Source organism: Mus caroli, unplaced genomic scaffold (assembly GCF_978045245.1).
Source record: "Mus caroli unplaced genomic scaffold, Mus_caroli_1 scaffold_1, whole genome shotgun sequence".
Lineage (NCBI taxonomy): Eukaryota > Metazoa > Chordata > Mammalia > Rodentia > Muridae > Mus > Mus caroli.
The window spans coordinates 171,422,781-171,447,509 of NW_028227256.1; the positions used below are offsets into that span (position 1 = coordinate 171,422,781).

The window sequence follows — 24,729 nt, forward strand, 5'->3', positions numbered from 1 at the left end:
CTTTCCCTTTATCCTCCCTTAGGGACAGAGAGCTATAGAGAGCAAAGGCTCCTGCCTCTGCTCTGCTCTTTCCGGGATCCTGGGACTTGGAAAATGACTACTGTCACATTCTTCCAATCCTCCGAGGAACCAAAGACTCACAATATTGCAAAAACCTTTGATGGAGCCGGCTGGTGGATCTCCACTCCAGATTTTCCAGCTGTCCCTGTCCCCCCCACCGCTCAGAGAGCAGGATGCTGAGATGGCTCGGTGATGCAGAAGGTATGTGCTTTTTCAGTTCTGGTGCTGATGCTGTGTGTGTGGTGAGGTCTCTGTGGCGCAATGGACGAGCGCGCTGGACTTCTAATCCAGAGGTTCCGGGTTCGAGTCCCGGCAGAGATGATCACCTGGCATGTGCCTCTTTTGTTTTGAATATTGTCATGCTAGGTTGGTAATTATATTTATTCATCCCTAGAGGCTCCAAGAAGAGAAAGAGAAGCTCTTTCCTCAGGAATCCTTAACGTTCTCTCTCGTTTGCTTCCCTCCATCTTCATTTTTTTTTCTCCCTCTCGGCTACATGTTTCTTCTCAACCGATACTCTTTTGCTTCATGATGGGATAATAGACACAAAGTAATTAAGATGCCTGAACCCAGGTTATTTTAACCACTCTGACTCCTACCTTTTTTTTTCTCTCTCTCTGAGAAAACCTAGGGGCAGACTGACCCACATGGAAAGGGGAAATGGCCAGTTGTTCTCTAAGATAATGCCCACCTTAACCAAAGTGCTCCTTTTGAGGGGAGGGACCAGCTGGGGTTCATACAGAGGATAATTTCTCACAGTCTTTGTCAGCTATTCTTTTGCATTCCTAGCACTTGGGATGCTCGGACTCATCACTCACATATCCATCCGTAAGGTCTCTGCTCGTTGTCTCAGTAGAATAAACTACAAAACAACCCACTGATTGCCAGAAGCAAGTTGGCTGAACTTATCCCCAGGAAGCTGAAGGCCTCCCCTAAATGCTCTCAGGGTGAAGTTTGTTATGTTTCTCCTATGTGTATGTGAATGGCATTTCTATAATGCCCAGCAAGCTGCTTTCTCACTCTCCTGGCAACCCTTATTAGTTTCTGACACCTTCCCAGGTCTCATCTGACAGGCTGCATCCAGCCAGCTTGGGAGCCTGGTCACACTGGCCTCTAGCTGGGGTTTCTATTCGGGGCTGGCCTGGCTTCCTCCCTTGCACATTGCTACTGCTGTATGTGTTCATCTGGATGAAGCTGCCCTTGGTGAGAACTGACCTCCACCTCAGGTGATCCTGAGAAATCTGAGAAGACACCTTCCCTTGCCTGCCTGCTGGAGACAGTCAGCCTCTCTCCCACTGGGACTTTTTGGGAAGGAGACCAGAGGACACAATCATTTACTTGCATTCTGAGGAAGTTTGGACAGGAAAAGGGAGGGCACATATTGGGACATAACCAAACCATGTTTAGGCTTAGGGAACTGATAACACAGGATTATACTCTGGCCAGAGGCAGGTGTTCCCCCCCCCCCCGAAGTGTGTTTATTTGCAAGGTGAAACTACTGCTCATTTTTTAAAGTAGAGGAGTTTTAAAGGGACTGGAGATTCTTGTAGTCAGAGCCAAAATAAGCAGAAAAAATGAACAAACAAACAAACGAACAAAAATTCCACCTTTCTGAGTTATCTTAGAAGATGCTCACTCACATGTAACTTATCAGATCTATGGAGTCTCAAGTTGAGACCAGAAATCCAGCCCCCTCCAAAAAAATTCTTTCATGAAGCATTTTATTTGTTGTTAGACATATTCTTTCTCATTGGGTTTGAACTCAAAGCTGTGAGAAAATATTAGTGTGTGTGGTGGCAGGAGTCTGAGTAAGTGGACGGAGTATAAGCAAGGAATGAGTCACATTTTCCAACCGCAATCTCAACATCATGTTTCCCTTTCTGGTCCTCATCTCACATCCCTGGTTAGCAACAGGAAACATTGGAAGGAGGTTGTTTCTACGTGCACTGGCAAATGTCAGAGCAAGGACCGGGGTTCATGCTAAGCTTCTTGTGGCTAACAAGTCTGCAAGATTAGTAACTGCATGTCATGGAACCATCAGGACCCAAGCTAAGAATAAAGGCAGGAAGTGTGTTGCATGCAAGTAGGCTTTTCTTTGAGGTTTGTTCATTCTTGGTCATGATGTGATATGGTGAGCTCCTCTCCTTATGTGAAGTTCTGTGCCCGGAGCCTCACTTGAGCCTTTCTTGCTGATGGCTAACTTGGAATTAGAGATCCTTGGCATAAGGTGTAGCTGTCTTCTGAACTTTATTTTGCTTACTTATAGAAATGGTTATGTGATCTTTCCTAGAAATATGAAAATTAGTGAGGAAGTCCATGGTGTCTGTACAAATGTGAAGGTTCTGTTTGTTTACAAGGCACCCCAACCTCTTTCCTTGTGGGAAAAGTGTCTGACTGTTGAGTGATCCAATGTGGGACTCTAAGTCATTGCTTCTTTATGCTGTTACACAACACTGGTGCAAACTTGGAATACCTTGGAAAGAGAACTGGCAGAATGTTCCTAGCTGGGAGTGTCCTTCTGAAGGCAATGGTCCTTCTGTGCCTCACAAGAGGACCTTTCTTCTCAGTTAGCTAGGTAGAGACATTTCCTACCCACTTCATTGAAAGGATCTAGAAGTTTCCACATAGTTAAACCTTACTTAGCTTTTGGCTTTATGTGTACATCTTGAGGAGTGATGTTTTGAGCACTTGAAAGACATCAAGTTTTTCTATACTGGTTAAAAATTCATCTGTGTGTGATAACAATTTTCCTCCTACTACATGAGGAATAGTACCCAATTTGTGAATATTAAAACCATTGTATTTCAAAGATACTCAAAACAAAATAGTAACAGATTTTTGTAGGCATATGTCTTTTGCAACTTTTAATAAACATTTGACCTTTCATCCAGCCCACCACCCAGCGGAGATAGTGGAAGACGAAAGTTATTAGTATGAGAGGGAAGTGGGCCTGTTCAGCAACAGCTCTTTGTGGGGTGAGCTCTATCTTCTTTGCCAGCATTTGAGTCCCATAGCAAATGCCCAATGCGATTCAGCAGCTGCAGACCAGTCCTCTAGGCAGGCAGACACCACACAGGAACCAGCAGCTGTAGTCAATCCTGAGGAAACAGAAAGGAAAGACTCACCACCCAGCCCGAGGTAAGGCAGAAGAAGTGGCAAGCTGCCCCAAGAATCTCATGAACAGCTCTTTGGAGAGTTTCTCTCGATGGCAGCATTACCACTAGTGGAGATCAACAACGCTATGTAAGGCCAACCAATACATGTGTGTCATTAGTGAAGAACAGTGAGGCAGAGCAAACCAAACCAATGCTCAATGCTTGTTCCCCATTGTCTGTTGGGTCATATTTATACTCCTTCATTATAGGGCCTTCCATGTTTCTGCTGTAAACCTCCTTTCACCTGTGTTTGCTTCAAGAAAACATTCTTTGCCGTGTCTGCTCCAGCAAAATATCCTTTCACCTGTGTGCCCCAGCAAGCCATCATTTGACATAACTGACTTTCCAAAGAAACTAGAAGTTTCCACTTCAGATTTTTTTTTATACAGTCAGTACACTTTAGGGATCAAATGTTTTAGAGTTACTGGAGCTGATTATTAATTGCAAAGTATGTGGGTAGATCTGTCTTATTTATTACTGTATTCTCAGTGCCTGAAATATGTTGGGCATTTGATGGATATATTTGAAAGAATTAATGCTGATTTTAGACTGGCTATGAATTATGAAGATGGGAACAAGAAAGTGATTCCTCTTAGTTCCCAGGGAGCCGGAACATGGGCAATTTCTTCATGCATTAATTCATTCTCTTTACAGCATTTATCCACTACTCACTTGTGCCATTTCCCATCATTCTAGGCAGTTGCATCTGAGAAAGCAGAGCCCACTTCCCTATGGGGTGAATATTATTAGGATGTGCCAAATGACAGGTAAACACTACCATGGAATCTGAAGCACAGATAGGTGCTGTGAAGGAAGGAGTTATAGGGACATGTCAGGTAGAGAATGACATGCAGAGCAGTGGTTTGGGGGAACCTTTTGGAGGGGGTGGTGTCTGAGTGAGTGTCTGAACGACGATAAATTAGACAGAGTCAGATTTCAGGACCAAGACACCTTAGGTAGGGTCCAACTTGGAGAGATGAATTCAGAGTTTAAGAGTGGGAATGTCACTGAATGATGCCAAATGGACTCTACTTAGCTAAATCCAGTATTTTCCCATGTCCCCCTTTCTATCTTGAAACACAGTTCACTGGTAATGTAGCCTTCCCGTTTGTGTAGTTAAAATACCATTTAGTGGTAACATAACCTTCTTACTCAGGTAGTTGAAACAAACACATGGAATGTCCTAATGATTGATGCATAAGAAATCAATAGGAGACTCATCTGTAACACTGTTTCTGTCAGCGAAGACCACAATTGCAATCCCTGTTTACCATGCAGCTTCTCCTGGAATGCAGCAGGCACACCAATGCTGACACCTCCTTCAGTGGCTGACTTCGACAGGGAGACATAACATTTAGCACTGTGGGGATTCCCTGAGCCGAGGAACATATTTTTTTTACTGCTTTTTCCCAAAACAAAGCACCTTCTTTCCTTCTTTTTCAAAAATAATGTGACACACGGATGTGAATTCTTGGAAAACTTAAGACATTTCTAGGCATGCTCAATCTTTCATCAATATAACATGATGTTGTCATCTACAAAGTTCATCTTTAGAGCTATGTGACTTGAGTTTCAGCACAAATGTAAAACTGCAAAACACACACACACACAAAATAAAATAAAAAATAAAAACCTTTCTTAATAATTTAAGTAAGCTTGTTTTGCATTGAGCCGTATTCATAGCTATCGTGGGGTACATGCAGCTATATGGGCTGTGGGCTGGACATGCCTGAAACTATAGAGAAGATGAGGTCTTTATGTATAAAAATAATTTAGGCTCCAGGCTCAGCTATGAACCGAAAAGCTTTTAATAGGTCACTCAAGAGAAGTCCATGACAAGGGAAAGGCTTTGTGTGAGATGCTCCTGACCATGGCAAGAAGCAAAATTCCCAGGTTTCCCTTGTCTCTATGGTCAGTAGTGATCTCCCCCTTTCCTTAAAACAACAGAAAGTTCTCTACCAAGTGTTCAAACCACATTGGAGGAGCAATTCTGGAGTCCCAGATAAATAGTGACAAACAGCTTGTTTGTTAGGTTTTTCCTGTGAGCTAGTGACAATGTGCAGGATACATTGATAAATCTCAGCTAAGGAAGAGATTGGGAGGTTGGAAGGTTAATTTTGGCTGTTGAAAGAAGAGAGACATAGATTGATATGCAGACAGGTCTACAGATCTGTTGGGCCCAGTCCTGCAAAGGCACTGTGGCTTCCAATAGATGTCACCTACTAGAAAAAAAAAAAAAACTGTTCACTTTTGTTTGTATTTACAGAGAGATGCTTCTTCCTAAAGCAGTCTTGTGTTTATGCCCCCCACCCCACCCCACCCCACCCACCACCAGTCACTCTGAAAATGCAAAGGGATAGGATGATTTTTTTTTACCTCCTCAATGCCATCCTTAGAGGTTGCTTAGGCTATAAAACAAAACAGAAAGTTTCTTCCTGTGGTAAAGATAGTTTTCCATGATGAATCTTTTGAGAGAATAAATGACAAGACACGTTGTGTGTTGGGATCAGGTAAATTGCAAACCGTGAGTACAGTAAGAGCAGCCCAGAGCTGTGTCTGAATCTGAAGCTTTGCTGTTTTCCTGGAGACACCTACTGGACCTCTCTGAGCTTCCGTTTGCTCACCTCAAAATAAGGACCCATGCAAAAGACAGAATTAAATAGGGTACATGGTGTGTCTAGACACTCGGTTACACTGGAAAGGCCCACACCGATTCCTTTTTCTTTTGTTTACGAATGGTTCTTTCAACCAGTCATCAGATTGCTTGTATTGAGGATTTGTGGGATTTAACCAGGATCAAGAGACTGGTTCTTGAAAATGCTATTGCTTAGTGGGGTCCAGGTAGACTTAGAGAAATGTTCAACATATTTTAAGTAGTGATTCTATTCCAAGAACATTTTCTTCCCCCGATAATCACTGTGAAATCCCTGAATTTCTCTCCAAGTGTGTAGGGTAATGGGGAACACAAGCAGGTTGGCAATCCTTGTGCTGGCTCTGGGTTTCCTAGGCCCTGTAGGACCTTCATTACAGGGTACCAGGCATGGTTTCGATGAGGAGGGCAGGTGTGTCTGTGAACACGAGGGAAGGAGAGATCTTGAGAGATAGAATTAGGCTAAAAGCAAATGCCCGGGGAACTGGCAGGAGATGTGGAGTTGGTTGCTGCATTACTGGCCAGGGACCTTCCTGGAGAATTCCCTACCATGGATTCATCTCAGTCAGACTCTCAGTAGCATGTCTGCTGGGAGCTGCTAACAACCCCTAATAATCTTGTCTTCCTTTGGCTGTCTCTCCAGACCACTTTTCAGGAAATGTACCACCTAAAATAGCAGACAATTTAGAACCAGTTAAATTTATTTTGAGCAAACATGAAAGGTTTTTTTTTTTCTTCCTTTTCCAGCTACGTACAAACTTCTAACAGAGCTTTTTAATTTTTTACTTAAATGTGCATGTGTGTCTAATGGAGAGAGAGAGAGAGAGAGAGAGAGAGAGAGAGAGAGAGAGAGAGAGAGCTAGCTATTGCTCACTCCCAGATTTCAGGCAGCAGGTTCTAAAGGTACTTGTGTCAAGCACATTTCTCTTAAGTCCTAGACTTTTGTGATAATTGAGTAGATATTTGAGTTCTCCTTGATTTTATCTGTCCTTTTGAGGTACCACAGCTACTATTCGATATCAGATCTTGGTGTAGAAGTGGTCCTTAGCATGCTTCCTACCGTTTCCTGGAATATATGACGTATAAAAACACAATTATATTAATATTAAAATGAGTTTGGGGTTCCTGTGCACCCATTTAGAGACGAAAGGGAAGGAGCCTAGATACAGATGAGGTGACCAGAAACCTACAAGTCCACCCAAACAAATATCAATTCATTTATTCATTTAACAAATATTGATTTAGTATGCAGTATGTGCAAGTCACCAAGCCAGATACAATGATGAAGATGATGAGGTTATCCTAGGTATACCTGAGAAACTTTCATTGTGAATGTAGGAGATTTCTATGGAGAGATTGTGTGTGTGTGTGTGTGTGTGTGTGTGTGTATGTGTGTGTTGGGGGGGGGTGTTCCAGAGGCTATGCAAAAGCTTTTTCTGGAATGACGAGAATCTAAGTGATAAGCAGAAAGTAACCAGGCTAACAACAAAGAAATGAACTTTCTAGGCAGAGAAATAGCACATGCTAAGTAAGATCTTATGGTAGGAGGGAAAAATGTCCCGTGTAAAGGACTAAAAAACAGTTTTATTTGACTGTAAGGCATACGGGAGATGGAGATTTGATATGAAGCTGGGGGGGTGGTAGGTGGAGCAATAGGAAGACTCTAGAGGGTCCTGTGATCCCTGGAAGACATTTTACCATTTAATCTTAAAAAGGTGTGTGGGGAGGGGGGTTGGGGAGAAGAGAGGACTGCAGATAGTAAAGTTAGAGAATTGCAGGGACAGCTTTGTGTTTTGGAACTAATTCCCCAGCTGTCACTGAAAGAACAGGGCAAAAGGATATCAAGAGAGATGCTGGGACGCAGTATATGATCCCATCTGAAGCTGTAAAAACAACGTTCAATTGGAGAGAGTTAACTAATGGTGGATACAAAGAGATGCAAGAGTATTTTTGAAGTAGGATTGTAGGAGTTGTTAATGCTTCGGAAACTGTAGAGAGGGGCAGGAGTTGACAAGAAGGGCTCCAGTTTTATAATCTGTGTACCACTTTATAGTCTAACAAACAAGGAACTAAGGAGATCAGAGGGAGAAAAGGATCAGTTTAATTCAGAGCTTTAGTTTCGGAGGAATTTTTTTGAGATAGTTAAGGGGGGCACGTCACATTTCTGCACAGAGAAAGAACTTAAGCGTGAACCAAGAAGCTGCATCTTGGAATGACAGAACGGAGGGGAGTTAGAGCAAGATTGGAGAGGGAAAGAGACAATGGGGAAACAGAATATCACAGCTCCCATCACAGCGGAGGGAATGGTTCACAGCATGACACGGCTGAGTGTCACATGCTACTGAGAAGTCAATCAAATGATAAGGAAAACAAGTCCCTCAAAGTGACTCAGAGGTCTGCGATGATATTGTGGAGCAGGAGGTAAAAAGAAAAAAAGAGAGAGAGAGACTTGAAGCGAGATTGGAGGAAGTGGAGGGGAAGAGATTGAGTGCAGGCATGCATGCAGTGAGCTCTGGAAAGTCAGACGCCTAGAAGTTGGGAGCGTTGAGCTGGAATAAGGCCGAGAGTCTGAGAAGGCTTGTTTCTGACTTCGTGTTGTGGAACTTTGTCCTTAATAAAGAGAATTAGCTAGAAAAGTATTATGAAATACCACTCTACCTATCCCTCAATTGATTTACCTGAATCTTTTATGTGCTGTTACTGGGCTGGAGTTTGAACCCATGCCCAGTATTGCTAGGCAAGCACTCTGACCCTGAACCCCATCTTCAGCTCATTACTGATGAGGTTCAGCAAAGATACGTTCATGGCTGAACTTGTTATATATACAGGCCCACCTGTTTCATTTGCATTTTAGTGAGAGGGACGTGCATGTGTCGTATACCCTAAGCATCATAACTAAAATAATTGAGAGGTAGAGTTTGAGTGTTCAAGAGTGTGATGTTAAACAGCATGTGGCAGCCCAGGTTTCTGAGAAGGCAGGAGAAGTACTAGTCAGAGGAGACCAGGAAAACTGTGACTTTGGGTAACTGAAGGGCCAGCTCCTTGGCCTCTTGCTGGGAGGAGAACCGGGGCATGTAGATTTGCACAAGAAGAAAGAAGACTTCATCTAATGGTGGCTGTGGCGGTGTGGTAGCTCCTATGCCTCCTGTTAGTAAGTGGGAAGGTCATGCGTTTTCAATGTTTGAAGAAAGCACAGAAATGCAGACTGTTATATGGAATGCAAGATTAATACGAATGAGTAGTAGAATATTTACTAGGCAGTATAAAGGGTCCATTAGAGGATAGATTGGCTATTAGAAACACATTCAGTTTACATGCCTGTGCAGGTATATTATCATGTCCAGACTGTTTCACTGTAGAAGTCTGTGTGTGTGTGTGTGTGTATGTGTGTGTGTGTTACAGAGGGTGTAGACTCCACATTTCAAGTGTCACAAAAGGAACTGATTTTATTCCTTAAAATATGGTATGTCTGAAGACAGTTCCTCATTCATTGGTTCAGAGCGCCACCTGCTGGAATCCATGGTAATGTTTACCTTCCCCCCAAAATCTGAAATTTATATTGGAAAAGTCAATGCTTTTGACTCTTGTGCTTTCTTCTGTGGATTCTGACTTTCAGTTTCTTCTAGGTACCTTTTTTATGCTTTTGTATTTGTGGATCAGAGAAGTAACATTAAATGTGTTCTTTTCTGACTCGATCTTGGTATTTAGGGCAAAAACTGTATCTTGTTTAAATGCATTGCTGTCTATAAACCTCATTTCTGCCTTGTAAAAGGAGAGGATAAAATGGAAAAATACCTGAAATGGAGAGCATAGGAAGGATATTGGTGGCTACACCTTTATAAGTCACAGATAATGCAAAATCCACCTTTGTAAATACTAATTGATGTCATTAAGCAATTTCTTGAATTTACATGTTTTCGAGTACCTGTTTTCACCCCATAGTCATTTCCTTTGAGCACACTAAATGCACATTTGTCAATCCCCTGTCCAAGTTGATTCTTCAATATAATAGATTGCTGTGTATGATTTTATTTTATTTTATTTTATTTTATTTTATTTTATTTTATTAAGACAGGGCTTTTCTGTGTAGAATAATCTTGCTTTGAGTTCATGGACATCATCATTCCGAATCAGCTTGCTGATTGCTGGGATTGCAGGCATGTGCCACTGCACCTGGTATATAATTTTAAAAATATTTTATTTCAGGTTTCTATACATTTTTAAATAATCTTTGAAATTAAAATATAATGACATCATCCCCCCTTCCCTTTCCTTCCTCTGACCCCTCATTTCTTTTGCTCCCCCTCAAATTTAAATTTATGGCCTCCTTTTATTTAATACATAGAACAACACAGTGAAGTATACATACATACATATATATATATAAAACAGTCCACAAAATATATATGTTGGTGTATGTGTGTGTACATTATACATACATACACACACACACACACACATATATACACACATTATATATCTAACTTGTATGTATATAATTTCAGGATTGATCACTTGCTATTAAGATACCAAGAGTATTTCTAGGGAAGACTATTTCTCCCACTCCCAGGATTCCTTACTCACCTGTAATTTTTATCTAGGTTTGAGGCCTCAGGAAGTTTGCTGTAATACTGTGTCTCCTAGAAATGTCAGAGACCTTGCATCCATGGCTCATCTCACCAACATGGCTGCCTAGACAAGACCTGAAAAACATCACCAATAGGCATGCTAACATGGAAGTGGGAAACCTTGGAAGGTACCAACCCTAGAAAGCCGTCGATCTTAACCTGAGTCCACTGTTAAATACCTTTCTCTCACATCTTTAGGTCATGTAACTGAAGTGTGTTCAATTTCCAATGTTCATTAAGTCACTTATTCCTTCAATGTTGTTTTTCAGCCAATGAGAGATCAGACATAGCTTATTCTAACTATTTTCTTTCCTATAGTTCAGTCAATAACTCTTATGATCATTGTAAATATCCAAATTCAGGCAAATCCATGCAGGATTTAGAGTATTGCCAGTATAAAATATTCTGAATAATGCTACAAGGGAAAAGTGTAACCATTTACTTAACGAGTGTTTGTGAAGTACCTGAGTTGGGTCAGAGTCTGAGAGGCACTAGGGTAAGGTAGACATGAAACAAGCACGACCCTGGACCCATGGAAGACATGTGCATTATGGGGAATATATTATACTGGAAGTGGAGAGAACTTTCTAGAAGTGACAGGAAGTTAGAGCCACGCACTGAGAGAGAAGCTTAATGCTAATAGACAGATTGGGATAGGGACAAAGGCTGACAAGCTCTTTTAATGGGTTTGTTTTAAACCCCAGGGCACATTCTAGCAACTCAAAGTATATTATGTGTGTGTGTGTGCATGGGTGTGTGTGCACATGCATGTGTGTGCATGCATGCAGATGTGTGCATTGCTGCCTTCCTCCCTGTCTCTGCGTCTCAGTGTCTGTGTGTACATGTATATTCACATGCAGCAGGGAGAGTGACCAATGCTTATATTTATAGTTCAGAAAGATTCCTCAGGCTGGATTGTGGAGAATGGCTGAAGGGAAGACAGGTTTTGAGGATCATTTTAAAGATATGAATTATCAGATATGGAGTTGGGCAGGGGAGAGAAGAAGTGAGTCTGAAAGGCATTTCAGATGTTGATTGGATAAGACTTGGTTGAAATAGACTACCGGAGGATGAAAGCCTGAGTGGGTAAGATTTCTAGCTTCTTGACTTGAGCAAATGGGAAGTACAGAGTATTGTGAGAAAAGGGGTCTTCGTCGTGGTGTCTAGTGATGAAGGCCACTCCCATCATAACCACGCTGAATCTGAGGTGTCTAAGAATTGCAGGCAGATGTACCTGGACACCAACTGGGTAAATAGGGCTTCAACTCTAAAGGGAAATCTAAGGCAGGGGCAGAGATACTGGTAGGAAACAGTCAAATGGCTGAGAGCAGATCCATGTTTTAAAAGTGGTCAAAAAATATTTGGAGTGAGGAAGAAAGGCTGTCTCCAAAGGAGACCAAGGAATGCCTCATTTTAAAAACTGTTCAAATAGAAGTCAAGAAATGACACTGGCTGGAGATGCTGGGGAAACTAGAAGGGCTGCTGTCAGACCTGGGAAGTAAAGCTGTCAGGTCCTGTGAGACAGCTCCATGCAGAGAGGAAATTGGAGCTTGGAAGAAAAAAGGAGGCATGTGCGGTGTCAGGCCTTCTGTAATGTGAGGGATGGGGAGTTGAGAACTGGTGGGCAAGTTTCCTTTTCCCTTTTGGAACAGAGAGGAGAAGAGGAAGTTGAACCCCTACCAGTAAATTAGTTGACAGGTAAGGTGTAGACTCCCCAACTTGATGTGTCCTGCTTCCCCCTTGAATAAGGGGAAAGTCACCAGCCTGGAGTGAGTGTACAGTTTATTTAATCTATTCTTCCTGGGACAGTGAAACTCATTTTCTTCGTTCCTAAAACAGATAGGTCTTCTCTGTCAGTTTCTGTTGCATCTCTCTTCCTGTTGGGTGCGCTTAGATTTCTACACAGCAGTATCTTTTCCTGTCTGAAAGTATTTTGTTGTAGAAGTCAATAGTTCTTGATGAGATTTAAAAATCATACATATAGTGCTTTCAGGGCAAGGAGCTGGTAAGAACATTTGATTCTGTAAGGTGAGAAAAATTGATTTGGAATTTACAGAAAGGCTTGTAAGAGGTATTGAAAAGACACATATATGCCAGAAGGGGGTTTTAAAAGCAACTTACAAAGTGGCAGGGCGCAGAACCAGGGAAACTTACATTTTGTTGTGCGTTTTGATGTATAGTGCTCCTTTCCATGTTCCAAAATCGTTTCATAAAATTTACGGCTCTCATTGTCTTGGTCCGTTCAAGCAGCTATAACATAATACTGTGGGCTGAGTTGCTTATGGAAAGCAGAAATTTATTTCTCATAGTCCTGGAGGCTGGGAAGTTCAAAGCCAGTGATTTAGTGTCTAGTGGGGTCTTGCTTTCAGGAGTATTGCTGGACTTTCAGAATAGTGGAAAGTGAGCAAGTTCTCTTTCTTATGTACTCTGATTCTATTAGGGATCCCAGAGGCACCAAAATCGCTGAGTCATAGTCTACACTGTTCAGCCTCACAGAATTATGCCTTGTTCCTTTAAAGCTATTCCATCGACTTTATATTTTCATTGCTGAAAATACCAAAAACTTTCCTTCCCAAAAGGTTAGGATTTGAACATATGAATTCCTGGATGACACAAGCATTCAGACTCTGGTAGCTGAGGCTGACCCTGGTGGTAGCCCTTGACTCCTGCTGAGGAAGGAGAGCAGAGGCTACCCAAGGGACTACACATATATAGTTAATATATGTAGTGGAACAAAATTTTCAGAGACAAGCTAACAAGATAGCTCAGTGAGTCAAAAGACTTGCAATCAAGTGTGATGACTTGTTTTCAGACCTCGAAACCTGTGGTGGATGGAGTGACCTGACTCCTAAAAGTTGTCCTCTAACCACCACAGGTTTGCTGGCATCTGTGCTTCAGTGCTCATATGCATTATACAGGCATAGCAATAATAAGATTTAATTAGTATATACATAGACCCAAGTTGGTGAGGGCATAAGAACAATTTAAATGTGTAATTACAGACATAAATACTTCTGATCCTACCAGTCAGCTTAAAATGAGAATATTTCCAGTTTCTTTTGAAGTCTTTGGGCTCAAATTTCTTCTCTGCCTTGGTCCCCAGGGTAACCAGCCATTTTCTTAGCACTCCTCACAGTTTTATCTTTATACAGTTCTTCTCAATTTATAGTCTGCTTCATTTTGCATATTAATTTTATGCGAAGGGAACACATTCTTCTCTGAGATTCTTTTGCTTCTTTCACTATTACATTTTTGAGATCTACTCATGTTCTTGGATGCCCTTCAGTTTATGTTCACTGGTGCATAATACTCTGTTATAAATATGCCAAAAAATTTATGAATGATTTCCTTTTAAAGATTGATTTTATTTTTGAGTTTTGTGTGTGTGCTTATGTGTGAGCATGAGTGGATGTGTTTATGTATATGTGTGTGCATGTGTGTATGTGTACATGAGTATCATAGAGTATCAAGAAATGGTGTCTGACTATACAGTCAGTTGTGAGTCACCTGTATGGGCACTGGGAACTGAATTTATGTCTTCTGCTAGAGCCATATGTGCTCTTAGCTATGAAATCACCTCTCCAGTCCCCACATTAACACATCATGCACTTGATAGACAGGCCATTTATTTACAGGCAGTTGTTTGGCTTTGTGGTTTCATTTTAAATAATGTTGCTGGAATATACTGGCTTCTCCTAGATTGAGTTATTTCAGATTATAAATAATTCTAATCCAGATCATAGGATTAATAAGTCATAGGTTATATTCGTGCCTAGCTCTTGTCAGTAGATTCTTTATTGCTTTTCAGAGTGATTCTGCCAGCTGTAGGTTCCATCTTCATTACCGACCATACTGAGACTCTAAGTGCAGGCATTGCTGTCATCTGGTTGCCTCCTGTTGACATAGCCACGGTGCAGGAAAAGCATGGAGATACCCAGGCTGGAGACATGTTGGCATGCATCCCCTACCACCTCGCCCCCACCCCCAACCCTCCGTCCTGTACCCTGCTATCCCTGACTTCCATTTTCAGACAAGAAATATTTCTTACCACTTGAATATGTTCAAAAGCTTCAGAAAGAGGAAAATATTTCTTTTAAGGAATTCAAAGTCAGAAGCAGCAAAGAAGGGGATGCTTCTAAGCTTTGAGGGGTTTGGGTCTTCACGGGGGGGGGGATTAATTTGATAACCCTTTGCTCAGTATTCCTAGTCCCAGAGTTGAAATGCTTGGTAGCCTGGAATTCCTATAGCCATGGTAGGACCAGCTGAAAGAACCACCTGTTTTCTTCTCTTTCTTTTTTTCCATAGTCTATTTGGATATGGATGTGTGCATATTATTTGCCTAACATTGTGTGTCCTGACATTCAGGCAGAGACTTCCTCCCATTTCCTAAAGCATGAACACCTGGTATCTCTACCTTCTGTCTTCCCTCTTTCCTTCTAGAGGTCAGATATGAGCCTCCAATCCTTACAAGAATCCTGGAAAATTGTCCCCATGTTAGCAATGAACAAACCGAGGTTTAGAGACCGTGTTGATGTGACTTGGAGAGCTTCTGGATGCAGATCTGCCTGGTGCCATCTGTGTTTGTCCCCTCTCTCTCTCTCCCAGACTATCTATTCTTATTCAGTCCTTTGTGATCACGGTACCATGAACAAATGTTTCATTCTATCTGAGCTTTGCATTAGGAACGATAGTAAACATTTATTAAGCCATAAAGATTGCAACATGGACTTCTCCCATTCTGATAGGAAGAATGTTGTGGGCTTGCAAGGATCTTTTTTCCCTTGACACTATAATTGTTATTGTTTCTTTTATATTTGTCTCCTAAATCTACTCTCTCTGGTTGAGCACAAGTTTCACTTACTATATAAGCAGTAGATGCCTGCAGTTGGGTAGGTTTTGGCTATAAAGCTTACTCAGGTGTGTAGTCTATCTGTCATTTTCCTTTTATCCGGCTTTGCTCGCACGCTGCATATTTATTCCCATCATGGTCCGGATTTTCAGTGGAAGCTTTCATAAGATGTGCTGTTACCAGCTCACAACATACTCAGGTTTTGCGATTCCTCTGGGAGAAACAGTCAGGCATGAATGCACAGCCAGCATGCCAATGCCCTGTTCCCTGCGGGCCTGCTGTCACTGCCTCCCAGGCTCTTTACCTCTCCAGTCACACCTCACACTGCTAACAGGGGACTTACAAAAAGAGAAGAGGCATTGTTCAAAGGTAAGAGAATCACCAGGGCATGGTACCTCATGTCTGTGATACCAGGACTCAGGAGGCCAAAAAAAGAGGAGCCAACATGATTTCAAGGTGAACCTGAGCTACATAGAAAGACCTTTTCTCTAATAGTGTGTGTGTGTGTGTGTGTATGTGTGTGTAAAACAACAAAACAGTTCCTAATACAGCGTGGACTTACATTGCTGTATACTTCAGAATCAAAGCCTGGACTCTGACAAGCCTAGCAATCAAGGATCAGCCATCTTTTCTATATACAGCAGTTAAAGACACAAGCCGTAGCAGAAACCAGAGAAAGGAGATTTATTCAGCAAGACCATCTTGGGAAAGTAAACAATGGAGTCCAGTAACTCTCATGTTTGTCTTTGCCATACTGACAGGAGGTTTAGGTTTAAATAGAGAGCAAGAAGGAAAGAGGTACAGTCCTAGTCAAAGTGTGGTCCTGCCTATCACCTACTCATTGTTGTCTAACCCCTAATCTGTTCTGCAGGGTGGTCCAGAAGAGGCAAGTTCCTCCCATGTTGAGCATCAGGGCTTTAGCCTTTTCCTTTCCCTCAGCCTGAGATTCCTAGGGATTTTTTTTTTTTTTTTTTGAGATAGGGTTTCTCTGTATAGCCCTGGCTGTCCTGGAACTCACTTTGTAGACCAGGCTGGCCTCAAACTCAGAAATCCGCCTGCCTCTGCCTCCCAAGTGCTGGGATTAAAGGTGTGCGCCACCATCACCCGGTTCCTAGGGAATTTTTAATACCTTGAGATCTATTGCTTTAAAAGTCTGATAGCTAAAAAAATGAGGACACAGATGTCTTCTTTTAGAATAGCTTCCCTCAGCAGGGCAGTGCTGGCGCACACCTTTATTCCCAGTACTCAGGAGGCAGAGGCAGGTGGATTTCCATGAGTTCAAGGCAAGCCTGGACTACAGCTTGAGTTCCAGGACAATCAGGGCTACAAGAGAACCCCTGTCATCAACAAGCAAGCAAGGAAACAAGCAAATAGAATACTTTCTCTTAAGGCAGAATGATTGTCCTAGGAGGACCCATTGTCTCCACCTGGGACAGCCTCTCTGGCAGACATTTTTTCAGACCTCTTTTTCTGCAGTTTCTTCTGCTTACCCTACCTGCCTTCCCCCATCTCCTCCTGTGCACTGGGAAAAGAGATGTCTTGAATCTCGAATGGACAAATGCATTGGGAATGTAAAGGCTACGGTTTGAAGAGTTGTTTTTTGTGACCCCCCAAATAGTACACATGCTCCTGTGTGTACACACATATACATGCACATACATACCTGAGTATGGGAATACATGCACGCACTTCTGTACATATGTGCAAACACACATACACACACATACACACACACACACACACACACACACACACTGTAAGACTCTGGCAAGCTTTAGCTTACAGGGGATCCCCCACCTCCCAGTTATCCATGCGAAGCCAGAAAATTGATGCAAAAAGCAAGAGGAATTTATTGTTCCAGTGCACTGGGGTCATCCCAAACCAAAAGGAGAGGCAAGTTTTTATATGGTTTCCAGGGGTAGAATAGAGCATCAGCAGCTAGGCACAATATGATTGGGCAGAACAGTGTGCCCTTTAAACTGATTGGTCATTAGGGAATAAGATAGTACGGGCTTACTCAGCCTCTCCCTTCTGCTCTACCTGCTCTCTGACCTGTCTCTTCCAGGAGGGGAGGGATCCAGTATAATTTTCTAATGCTACTGAGCTGACCTCTTCAGCACAAATGGATAGGAGCACAGAGGGGAGGAGAGAAGGAGGGACAGAGGGAGAGTGGGAGAGTGGGGAGAGAGAGACAGATGAGAGAGGAGAGAGAGAGAGAGAGAGAGAGAGAGAGAGAGAGAGAGAGAGAGAGAGAGAGAGAGAGAGAGAGAGAGAGAGAGAGAGAGCGCAGAGGAGGTGGGGAGCAAATAAGATCATGAGGAAATTCTCAGATTCTCTGGTCACATCCTGTCATTACAACCCTGAGGGTTCAGTTTGTGTGTGCTACTCATTACCCAGGAATTACTCTATTTTGGCAAACTTGGGGGAAAGTTTAAAAGAATGGATATTACTGAAGCTACTAGCAGCAAAGCTGGACTAAAGGAACAGCTACAGTATAGAAGAGATTCTGGCAAATATTCCCCATAAAGGTTTTCTGCTCTCCTCTGCCTCTGCATCCTCACATTCTTGGTTTTGATTTCTCAGTTCTTTTAAAGACTTAAAAAACCATTTTATAGCTTGGATCCTTAAAGAGCTAGGGCACAGACTGGATCCTCGGAGAACTAGGCCACAGGCTGGACTTGGCTTACGGTTTGCCAGCTCTATTTCCATAATCTCATTCTCACTTTCAGAAGAACAAAATATCGCAGAGAAAACCTTTAAAATATTTAATTTGATGAGTTTTGAGAATTTGAGAATTATTATGAAGGCTTCAGTAATTATAAAATTTCTATAAGACAACATGAGCTAAAGAAAGGAAGAGAGGTCAGAGATCATTAAAAAATGTTCAAAAGAACTGGCATATTGAAAGGCAGGGATACAAATGGTCCTGAGCTAAGTAGAGAAAGTGGTAAAATGGAATAAACAGATCAGGTTATTTCCAAAGCAGGATTAGTGGCACATACACATCAGCACTGCAAGTTTAAGAAAGTTGTTCTCAACCTGTGGCTTATGAGTCACCTCCTAAGCACAGGAAATGCATGCCACAGGCCCTCATCTGTTTGTCAGGATGCTTCCTCTATCTTCACAGGTAAAGACGAGGGAGTGAGGAACCAGCATTGCAAATTGGCAAGGGAGGGAGACCAGAACAGCAATCAGCAGGAGGTATGGCAAGCATCTTTGGTGTCAGGAAACACATACACACACACACTCACACAAGCCATGCAGCTTTAATCAAAAGTACGTCTTCTTTTCTAAGATAAATGACCATCAGCAGCGTGTGAAGTCAAAAGAGAATGGAATCTGAAGATGAACTAAGTGATCCTATATCTCCAAAAAGGAAAGAGAGAAAAGAATCTCAAGTGTAAGACCAGGTTGGAAGACAGATGAAGATGACAGATTTTTTTTCCCCTTTCAGATATTTGAAAACCAAAAGCTTTAAAAAATATCTTTGAAAATGGCAGACATCACAAGGATGGGCTAAATTTTTCCTTAAGTGTTAGGATACTGCTTTAACAGTAGTGTCTGGACTTCAGACTTTAGCCTTCAGGCACCAGGGAAATGTCTAGTTTGTTCAAGTCATTGTTTTCTCAGGAGAATGAGAACAACATGCTTTTCCTGTTTCACAGTTGAGGTTTTATTTGGAAGGATATTTTAAAGGGCTACAAATGGTTAAATAATGGCAGACTTTATTTTCTTGGTGGATTGACTTTGCTTGGGCACACACAGCCCCTTGTGTACTAGAATTGGATAGGTTTCCAAAGTATAAGTTTCCTACCAAAATTAGACTCTAATGATGTGATTAAATAATTTTCATGAGGCTTAAAGTCCTTAAATTCTTCAGGTTAATTAAAGACTTAGAAGGTACAGATGCTATTGAAACCAAGCATTGGTCCAGTTGTGGGCATCTCAGCTGTTGACTAGCTGGGAAGCTTGGAGAGAAAGAAGCAAAACAGTCATTAAATATAAGGGCCCATGGGCCAGGAGGTCACCATGAAAGCACTAAAATCCTGCACATAGCTTAATCATTTGACTCTGGGTGGGATGTGCTGTACAGGCCTAAGGTTTCTGAGAGATGGCAGTCTGTGGGGGTTTGATTTTTAAAATTCCTACCCAGTGTTACCCCTTCTCCCTAAACAAGTGGCTTTTGAGATAGTGTCCTGACCAAAGCTCTTAGAACTATTCTGGGCTGGAAAGCGAATGATGCACCAGCAAGTCACCCCCTCTTCCAGGGACTACTTAGTTCAGTCCATAGTTGGGACTGGATGCAATGCTACTGGCATGGGTGAAAGAGATGAGAAGCTTTTAAAAGTCAAGGACATTACTAAGCAATCACAAGATGCAATTTTTCCTGTATCTGTTATTTTGTTTGTTTGGTTGTTTGTTTGTCAGCTTGTTGGTTACTGGTGTCAAGGAAAATTCTGGCAAAGGAGTCTTGAAGACAGAACAGGCGCACAAGTGGAAGAAATGGACTCACTGTTTAGATATGAGCCAACAGACTTAAAGCACTTAACACTCAGTAAGAATGCTATTGGAAGTCCAGCGTGTGCTGTGGGAGGGTGGAGTGGGGTCTGGGTGCTCTCTGGAATAGTATGAAGTGTCCAGTGCTTGCAGAATTTCTCCTGAGTGACTCCATTCTATACAGCTATGATCCTCTAGCTCCTTCCTTTGAGTTATTGCCCCGATCCTTACATTCTCTCCCTGCATTCTTTCTATTCTCCTTCGAGTCACATCTTTAAATGGATCATAAAATGAGTAGAGAGCAAAGAGAACAGAGAAAAGGTGGGCACTTTATTAATTCATTCTTCCTGCTTAATTTGGCTGCACGAGGGTAGCTCATTTTTGGTAGGAGTCCAAGACAGGTGTTTGTAGGCACTTGGCTGCAGTTCCCAGGTTGGATGTGGGAAAGGTATAATCAGAGAGGCCCTAAGTTTTAATGACATGGTTTTAAATTGAGAGCCAAGAAGAAGAGAGCTTTCACACTACTTTACTTCCACAAAATTGGTTTCCTTTTCATTTCTTGCTTTGGCATTGGCAGAGTGCCCTTGGAATGTAGGAGTTTTTAGTGGAGCACCCTGCAGTCATTACCTGGTTTGTAAACTTGGCACAGGAGGCCCCAGAGTGTTGTTTCTGCCTAAGTCCAAGCTCTGTGCCTAGATTCCAGGTTTAGATGTTCAGGTAGGAGGAAAACTGAGAGCCTTGCTGTTGGGAGGGTTGGGTGTTGTAGAGTCGTATAAAAAGCAAGTAAATAATTATAAATAATAACAAAATGAAAACAAAAAAATCATTAAACTGATTGAGTCCTCTCATTTTCCCTTTTCTTTAGAATTTTCCCAGTTCATTCGCTGTGTTATCATGTAGAGTTCACACTTAGATGAGTTGCCCCTGCATGTCATCTGAATATATAGTACTGGATAAGACTACAATTTCTAAATAAGAAAGTATTCCACAGTTGTATAGGGTTTTGTGGTTCCACTAGAATTGGAAGACCTGGAGACTCCCTCTGAAGCATATGTCACCAGCTAGTTTAGAGAGTCAGTCCAGAATCTCAAATGCCTAGAATAATCTACCTCTCTAGGACCCTGGCTTTTGAAGGATGGGACTTTGAGGAGGAGCCCAATTCAAAGCTGAACATCTCTGTGCTTGAATCTCTGTTACTTACTGTCTCTAAGACTTGGAGCATGACTTCTTTCTACCTCTTCTTTGGTAAAATGAGAATAACCATGGGACCATCATTATGGTTGCCATGTAAACGAACTGATAGAAGTAAGCCCATAGATAAACTTTCAGAAGTGAGATAGCTGTGGTGTTCCCTTTTTAGCTGTGTGAGTCTCCACCATACTAATTTGCATAACATCCGCACCAGCCCATAAGCAATGAGGGAGGTTCCGCTTTTTCTGCATCTTTGCTATTAGTGATTGTTTGTTTGCTTGATGTTAGTCATTCTGACTGAAGTGAGATGGAGTCTCAAAACAGTTTAAGTTTGCATGTTCATAGTGGCTAAGTTTCACATCCTTATTTATTGCTGTGTTACTTACGAGAGCTACAAAAAGAAATCAGCCTAGATGTTCATTACTGGATGAAGTGATAAAAAAAAAAAGGTGGTAATTCGCACATGGGACTATATTCAACTCTAAACAAAAACTGGAATCCTAGCATTTATAGGAAGAAGGATTGAACTGGGAAGCATTACATTAAGCTAAATAAGCCCAACTCAGAAATACAGATACTACAGATCATTTTTTCTTCTATGTGGATCTTGGTTTTTAATTTATGCTTAAGTACATGAGAGTGCCGGGGAGATCGTGGAGCCAGAAGGGGGACCAAGGGAAGGGAAGAAGTGATGTTATTAAGAGACAGGACTGAAAACAGGGTAACATAATGCATGTTATAGGAAAGCAGAAGAGGAGTGTACTGGCTGTTTTGTGTGTTAACATGACACCGGCTGGAGTTATCACAGAGAAAGGAGCCTCCTTTGAGGAAATGTCTCCATGAGATCCAGCTGTAAGGCATTTTCTCAATTAGTGATCAAGGGTAGGAGGGCCCATTGTGGGTGGTGCCATCCCTGGGCTGGTAGTCTTGGGTTCTATAAGAAAGCAAGCTGAGCAAGCCAGGGGAAGCAAGCCAGTAGGTAACATCCCTCCATGGCCTCTGCATCAGCTCCTGCTTCCTGACCTGCTTGACATCCTTTGGTGATAAACAGCAGTGTGGAAGTGTAAACTGAATAAACCCTTTCCTCCCCAACTTGCTTCTTGGTCATGATGTTTTGTGCATGAATGGAAGTCCTGACTAAGACAAGGATGAACTGGGAGGATAGATAAGGGATGGCAGGGGAGAGGAGTAAGGAGAGAGAATCAGTATAAGAAAGTATCCATAAAATTGGCATGATGAAAGCCAGGACTATGTAGGCTAACTTAAAGAACTCATCAAAACAAAGAAGCAAATCAGCCGCCAATGGCACCTGAGAAAGAAGCCATTGAGTAAGGATCATGCCTTTGGGTACCTACTCATCCCTATGGTCCTGATGCCTTCTCTGAGCGTCTTCACAACACTTTGATGTACATTGCTTGAGTTCTCCTAACCACAGTAACAGCCAGGCTCCAGTCAGGTGCTAGAACTGTTCTCTACCTTCATCTTCTCTTTCTGGACTCTTCTACTGTTCTTGAAATTACACCCCTCCCCTAGTACAGCAGCACATAGTCTAGTCTTTTAGTTGGGTTCATGAATTAGGATGGAGAGAATACTCTTTGATTTGTATAGAGACACTAACATGATTGGCCCTTTTCACAGTCACCTTTACTCTGTGATATGAGAGGACATCTTCATGGGAAAAAGAAAATGGCAGAAGGGCAATTTAGGCACCATGGCAGTTGTGAGCATGCCCATACTTTGAAAATAAGTAATTATTTAATTTCTATTGAGAAACGGCAATGTCTTCCATTTTCGTTGCTGGGTAACCTCTGTTGCAGTAACAGCCTTGAAGCTAGAGAGGATGAGCATTTATTTATGGCTTGCACTCCGTACCTCTGGCTGCTTGGTCCATCTTCATTTAGGCATGCAAAGTGACAGGGATGAATTTAGAAGGCTACTCCTCCCTCTGGCAGTGGAAGTGGAAACACTAAGGGAACATCCATAAAGCTTCTCGTTTGGTCAGTCTACATGAGTTATATGGTCAGGCCCGAATTTAAGACAGAATTTTCTCCTCTGCTCTTCCCCAAGGGCATGGTTTACTTTCTTCCTCAATCAGTCTGTGATTTCCTTTGTCCGATGCACTGTGGGTGGAAGTAAAGACTGTTGGCTGCAAGCTAAGGCACCTCAAACTTTCACTTTTCCCTTGCCTTACCTATCCCCAGTGATGGAAAGGCTTTTCTCAAGAGCTATTTTCTTCTTTATTCAGTGTTCTGGCTAGAGAGATCAAGATACCTCACCCAGAGTCCAACAGAGCAAGCAAAATCACAAACCTGTGAGCAAGGCATGTTTGCTGCCCTAAGACAATAAGGTTTAGGCTTGTTTGTTACTTCCAAAAGCAAAAGGTGACTATTATTGTACCCAGTAAACACTCAGAAAGAAAGAAAACACAATAGACTAATGACAAATGATTCAAAGGACTAATTTATTGTTTTTAATTCCTTTAAGAATTCTTAATTGATACACTATTTATATGTATTTATGGAGCACAATTTGATCATTTGAAATTTGATGCATGCCTTGAAAGTACTTTATTTGAAATGTTTCAGCTGTGTTCAATCCAGACCATTTCATGAATCTGTAAGTCTGAGGTACAGGTAGAGTTAATAAATGCCATAAGAAAACAAGCGGGAATGTGCTAATTTTATAAGGCTGCTGTTCAAGACTTTACAATGCCCCTGTTGTGGAGTTGAAAGAGCAGTATGTGGTTTGTACTGTTCTAGCTGAAAATTAACAAAGGATGAAAAACTGCAGTGCACGTCGGGGTTGGGGACGTCAGTGCTAGCTGTGCAAGCAGAAGTAACAGTAACGGCAGTCAGATCTCCAGCAACCTCCCTCCCCGCCCCCCTCAAGAAAAAACTAACCAACCAACCAACAAACAAACGAACAAACAAATAAACAAACAAAAAACTGTGCACAGCAGCACATGTCTATAGCCCTGGCACTCAGGGTGTGGATCTGAGACAAGTGGATCCAAGAAGCTCTCTGGCTAGTTAATCTCACTGACCCAGTGAACTCCAGGTTCAGTGAGAGTTGAATTCTTTCATTAAAGAATAAGAAGGAGAATAACTAATGAAAATGTCCATTGTTGATCTTCTGCTTCTACATGCATATACACAGGTGTGTGTGTGTGTATACACATACATATATATGTATACACATACATATACATACGTATACATATACATATGCATACATATACACATACATGTATATGTATACATATACATATGTGTGTGTGTATATATATATACATATATAGACATGTATAGACATGTATGGCAATATCCACACCTAAATAAACAAATAAATAAATATCTAATTAAATAATTAATTAATTAATTAATAAGATGCAACCCATGAGCATTGATTGGATTGTAGTTTGTAAAAGCTAACCAGAAAAGCACTTGATATTTAACCTGGTAAATAAATCCTGGGTATTGGGTGATCACTGGTTGTCTTTTATTGTTTTAATATTTCTGGATGTGAGATTGTATTTAAACATATCAGAAATCATTCTCAATTGAAGAAATATTTTGACAGATTACCACTCAATATTATGAGATCTAACCCAATTTTTATCATGGAACAGAAATTTACACAGAGGCCTAAGCATTAAAATAATATTTGCCAATAAGGAAAGCACTAGCATCTCTTCTGTCT

The 24,729-nt window shown here is 41.7% G+C and overlaps 1 non-coding gene across 1 annotated transcript; it reads left to right on the forward strand.

Annotated features, from left to right (window-relative positions):
• The first annotated feature begins 307 nt into the window (after positions 1–307).
• Trnar-ucu (transfer RNA arginine (anticodon UCU)) lies at positions 308–381 on the forward strand. The gene has a single exon. It is a non-coding gene; the product is annotated as a tRNA-Arg (tRNA).
• Positions 382–24,729: the final 24,348 nt, after the last annotated feature.